The sequence below is a fragment of the Solanum dulcamara genome, chromosome 8 (assembly GCF_947179165.1).
Source record: "Solanum dulcamara chromosome 8, daSolDulc1.2, whole genome shotgun sequence".
Classification (NCBI taxonomy): domain Eukaryota; kingdom Viridiplantae; phylum Streptophyta; class Magnoliopsida; order Solanales; family Solanaceae; genus Solanum; species Solanum dulcamara.
The window spans coordinates 3,771,182-3,777,181 of NC_077244.1; the positions used below are offsets into that span (position 1 = coordinate 3,771,182).

General features: G+C 33.6%; 1 pseudogene; it reads left to right on the forward strand.

Annotated features, from left to right (window-relative positions):
* LOC129898951 (serine/threonine-protein kinase prp4-like) overlaps nt 1-5,795 on the forward strand; it is a 30,739-nt pseudogene extending 24,944 nt beyond the window's left edge.
* Nucleotides 5,796-6,000: the final 205 nt, after the last annotated feature.

Consider the following 6,000-nt stretch of genomic DNA (forward strand, 5'->3'; position numbering starts at 1 on the left):
TTGGTTTAAAAAATATACTCCTTTTGGAGAGCCCAAAACCATCATGCTCGGTGATTCTCATACTACTCAAGTGCTTGGAACGGGAGATGTCGAATTGTGTTTTACCTCTGAAAGGATATTAACTTTGAAAGATGTACTTTATACTCCTTCCATGAGAAAAAACTTGATGTCTAGTTTTCTTCTTAATAAAGCAGGCTTTAAACAAATTATTGAATCTGATCAATATGTAATTGTGAAAAAAGGTATTTTTGTGGGAAAGGGGTATGCTTGTGATGGTATGTTTAAACTGAATGTTGAAATGAATAAAATTTCTACTTCTGTTTACATGCTTTCTTCTACTAAATTTTGGCATGCTCGTTTGTGTCATATTAATGATCGTTATGTTGGAATCATGAGTAATTTAGGATTAATCCCAGTGATTAAAAAGAATTTTGAAAAGTGTGAAGCTTGTAGTAAAGCAAAAATCACTAAAAGGCCTCATTTTAAAGTTGAAAGAAAAACTGATTTATTAGAATTAGTTCACACTGATATTTGTGAACTTGGAGGAATTTTAACTCGTGGAGGAAATAGATATTTTATCACTTTCATTGATGATTTATCTAAGTTTACATATGTTTACTTAATGAAAAATAAAAGTGATGCTTTTGAAAATTTTAAATTTTTTCTCCATGAGGTTGAAAATCAGTTTGGGAAGAAAATAAAAAGAATTAGAAGTGATAGAGGCCGTGAATATGAGTCAAATGAGTTTAATTCTTTTGTTAGATCATTGGGAATAATTCATGAAACTACTCCTCCTTATTCACCTTCATCTAATGGTGTAGCGAAAAGAAAAAATAGAACTTTGGTTGAATTGACTAATGCCATGCTTATTGAGTCAAATGCACCTTTGAATTTTTGGGGTGAAGCTATTTTGACTGCGTGTTATGTGTTAAATCGAGTGCCTCATAAAAAGACTAAACTAACACCTTTTGAGTTGTGGAAAGGTCATAAGCCAAATTTGGGATATCTAAGAGTTTGGGGTTGTCTAGCCTTTGTGAGGCTAATGGATCCCAAAGTTACAAAATTGGGTAAGAAAGTTACTACTTGTGCTTTTCTTGGTTATGCTTTAAATAGTACAGCCTATAGATTTTTTAATCTTGAAGATAATATTGTAATAGAATCAGGTGATGCTATTTTTCATGAAAATAAATTTCCTTTTGATTCTAAAAATAGTGGGGGTCAAAGAATTGAACAAAATATTTTATCACTACCTAGTTCTTCTTCTTCCATTTTAAAAAATAAAGAAATTGATGATTTTGAGTTAAGAAGAAGTAAAAGAGCTAGAGTAGAAAAAGATTTTGGGCCTGATTTTTATGTTTTTAATGTTGGAGATGACCCTTTCACTTTACAAGAAGCTTTATCTTCGTATGATTCTATTTTTTGGAAAAAGGCTGTAAATGATGAAATGGAATCACTAATTTCTAATAAAACTTGGAAGTTAGTTGATTTACCACCAGGTTGTAAAACAATTGGTTGCAAATGGGTCTTACGAAAAAAGTTAAAACCAGATGGATCAATCGATAAATATAAGGCTAGACTAGTTGCTAAAGGATTTAAGCAACTAGAAGGCCTAGAGTTTTTTGATACTTTTTCTCCGGTTACAAGAATTACATCCATTAGACTTTTAATTGCTATGGCTGCAATTTTTGATTTGCATATTCATCAAATGGATGTAAAAACTGCTTTTTTAAATGGAGAACTTAATGAAGAAATTTATATGGAACAACCTGAAGGTTTTGTTGAAGCAGGCCAAGAAAGCAAAGTATGTAAACTTACTAAATCCCTATATGGCTTGAAACAGGCACCAAAGCAATGGCATGAAAAGTTTGATTCCTGCATGATTGAAAATGATTTTAAAACAAATGAGTGTGATAAGTGCATATATCATAAGTCTTGGAATAATACACATGTTATTATTTGCCTATATGTTGATGATTTATTGATCTTTGGCTCGAATATGAATGTTATTGATGATACTAAGAACATTCTTAGAAGCCATTTTGATATGAAAGATCTTGGTGAGGCAAATTTTATTCTAGGAATAAAAATTACTAGAACATGTGATGGAATTTTCCTTGACTAGTCACATTATGTTGAGAAAATTTTAAAAAAATATAACTTTCTTGATTGCAAGCATGTTTTAACTCCTTTTGATTCAAGTGTACACTTGTTTCCTGTACAAAGTGAAATTGATGTGATAAATCAAAAGGAATATGCTAGCGTAATTGGAAGTTTGAGTTATGTGACTGATTGCACTAGGCCTGATATTGCATATGCAGTAGGAGTACTTAGAAGGTTTACTAGCAAGCCAGGTAATGAACATTGGCATGCTATAACAAGAGTTATGAGATATTTAATTGGAACAAAAACTTGTGGTTTGTTCTATAAAAAATATCCTGCTGTACTTGAAGGCTTTTCTGATGCAGATTGGAACACTCTAGCAGGTGATTCCTGTTCTACCACTGGTTACATTTTTACATTGGGTGGTGGTGCTGTTTGTTGGAAATCAAAAAAACAAACTATAATTGCTAACTCTACCATGGAGGCTGAACTAATTGCTTTAGCTTCAGCTAGTGAGGAAGCGAATTGGTTAAGAGATTTATTATTTCAAATACCTTATTTTGAAAAACCAATTCCTCCAATTTTAATTCATTGTGATAGCACTGCAGCAATTGGTAGAGTTCAAAATCGTTATTACAACGGTAAATCCAGACCTATAAGGAGGAAACACAGTAATGTAAGATCATATTTGACAAATGGTACCATTAATGTTGATTATGTCAAATCTTGTGAAAATCTTGCAGATCCTCTTACTAAGGCCTTAACAAGAGAAAAGGTCTGGAGCACATCGAGGGGGATGGGATTGAAGCCTATAAATCCATGAGTCATATATGAGGAAACCCAACTTGGAGACTAGAGATCCTATAACCAGGTTCAATGGGAAAAACGAATCATATGATGACTTGTTGTGAAAAAAATGCACTATTTTTATTCCCTCCCTATGATGTGAGTGCATTGTTTCCTGTAGTGAATTGAGGAGGTTGAGTTTAAATAACTCTTAATGAAAATCTGTAGCCCGTATGGGTGGAGTGTTAAATTTTCAGGAGCACTCTTGATAGATTTCACCTATGTGAGTATGGAAGTAGGCCGCTTCCTATGAGAATTAGGCTTATTCTCAAAAGCACTCATAAAACCGGGATAGCACAAGGCCGTAATGTGCTGGCTTATAAAGCTCGTGACAATACCTTGATTACTATGTGTGAGCAGTAATATTTTATGTCCCTTAAGCAGTCATAGTTCAAGTCTGAGACCACTACGACTCTGGAGTAAAAGTTATTGTTTCACTAAGTGGAGGTTCAATGCAGAGCACACCTTCATTATGTATAGTAATCTTCCTTCAGCTGATAAACTCTCTTATACAATATTAAAATGAGTGGGGGATTGTTAGTGTGTGAACATTTTAACATTTTATTAAATTGCAATTTTAGCAATTGCCCATTGATGACATTTAATGTCATCTTTATTATTCTTTCTTTAGTGCATAAAAATGTCTTTCATTATCATCTTTATTTAGTGCAAGATTAAATCATTCCATTATGTATTTTTAATCTAATTATCACTAATAAGTGGTGCACTAAATCATATTATTATGTATTTTTAATCTAATTATCACTAATAAGTGGTGCACTAAATCATAATGGTGCACTAAATCATAATGGTACACTAAATGATGATAATGATGGCATTCTATTATTTTTTCATCTTTGTATGATTTTCTCTCCTATAAATAGAGAGGTCTTCTTTGTTTTGAAATAAGTATAAGAGAAGAAAAAATTGAGAGAGTTAAGTTTATATAAAAAAGAGAGTTCTTATTAGTTGATGGGAGGTGTTCTTTGTGTAGAGATTTAAACTCAACTCTTGTCCAGAGTTTGTTGAGTTACATTTTTGTGATAAGGCTGTTGTATCCTGGAGGGGACAAGTCAAGAGGACTACTGCTGGACCAGTGAAACGATTTACTGCAGTGGGCTTGAATCTCCTTAAAGAGAGCGAGATATCCGCGCCTCAGCCAAGAAGTGAAGTTAATTTCTTCATTTTATTTTTCAATTTTAATTTGTAATCTTATAATTTCACCAACAGTAAGTATTTCATCTCACATTTTGCCTGGATCCTTCTTATCTGAGTTTTTACTTCAGAGCATGTTGATCACACTTCTAAATTTGTTTTTTTTCTCCCTCTTCCTTGATATTTGCTCATGACAGTCCCTTCATTCTCTTATTTGATATATCATACTGCAAGTTGACATTGTTACCTCAAGAAAGTAACTTTATCCTTCTGCCTATTTTTGTCAACTTTCTTGTAATGGCTAGTAACTTTTGTCTTAGTTGATGTTCTAATTCTCATTAATTTTTGCAGGATACCGCTTCGGAGAAATTCTTGATGGCCGTTATGAGATTCTTGCTGCTCATGGGAAAGGTGTGCTTTCTACTGTTATTTGGGCTAAAGATTTGAAGACTAGACCCGGTGACCTGACAAAAGTAGCAATAAAAATCATTTATAATAATGAAACGATGTTAGTTAATTTATTAATTTCTCCATTTCGTGCCAACCTTGCTTGTTTTGATGGCCTAATTTTTTGTTTCTGCTCATCAAGTATAAAGTGGGTATGGAGGAGTTGGTCATAGTGAAGAAACTAGTTGGTGCAGATCCTAAAGACAAGCGCCGTTGTGTTCATTTAATCTCTAGCTTCAAGTACCGGAATAATCTTTGTCTAGTAATTGAGTCTCTCTGGATGAATCTCCGTGAGCTCTAGAAGAAGTTTGGGCGTAACATTGGACTCAGCCTCGACGTTGTGAGGCTTTATGCAAAGCAACTTTTCAGTGCTTTGAAGCATCTAAAGAGTTGTGGCGTGCTTCATTATGACATTAAACCTGACAACATCTTGGTAAGTGGAATGTTTTGAGTATTGTATCTTTTGCTGGCTTGCTGATTCACCCACTTTGCATCTGCTGAGAGTAGCTTTTTATCACTTTGCTTTTGTATGCGTATAATGAATTTTCTATATTTAATTGTTAAGGTAAATGAAGCGAAAGACAAGCTGAAGCTTTGTGACTTTGGCAATGCTATGTTTGCTGGCAAAAACAAAATTAATCCATACCTCGTGAGCCGCTTTTACCGCGCCCCTGAGATCAGTAAGTATCATTTCTCAAGATTTTCCATTTATTATTTTTTGATCTTCCTTTTCACTTTGTTTCTTTTGTTTGATGCTCTAATGTTTTGATCCTAAGTAGTTTTATGGATCTGCGGTTTTGTTTGTTAATGTATTTTGTACTTGGCTTGCCCATACGATCATCCGATGGATATTTGGTCAGTAGGTTGCTGTTTGTTTGAGCTTTATGCTGGGAAAGTCTTATTTCTAGGTCGTACTAATAATGACATGCTCTGTCTTCATATGGAACTGAAAGGTCCATTTCCGAAGAAGATGCTTTGAAAGGTTTGTCTTAAGACATTCTCTGAATGAAAACATTTATGATTTGAAGTTAATAGGCTAGTCAATAATTTGCTGTGGACAATTCTGTTATGATGATTGTATTAGGTAGTGGCTTTTATAGTTTTTAATGAATAATGACATGATATAGCTAGTATGGAAACAATAATACTCTTTTCTTCTTTTATCACAGGGTGCATTTACATATAAACATTTTGACCAAGATCTCAATTTCCTCGCCACTGAAGAGGATCTCGTCGTTTGCACATAAACTTGAATTTTCCTTTCAATTTATTTTTCTTAGATATCAGAAACCACATCTCTACCTCCCAAGGTATGGATAAGGTCAACGTACACTATAACCTCCTCACAACTCACTTGTGGGATTACATTTGGTATGTTGATGTTGTTGTTGTCATATTGATTTTGTTGCTAGAAAGTATGTCTTGACTCTTGGACACTTGGATAAATTAGCT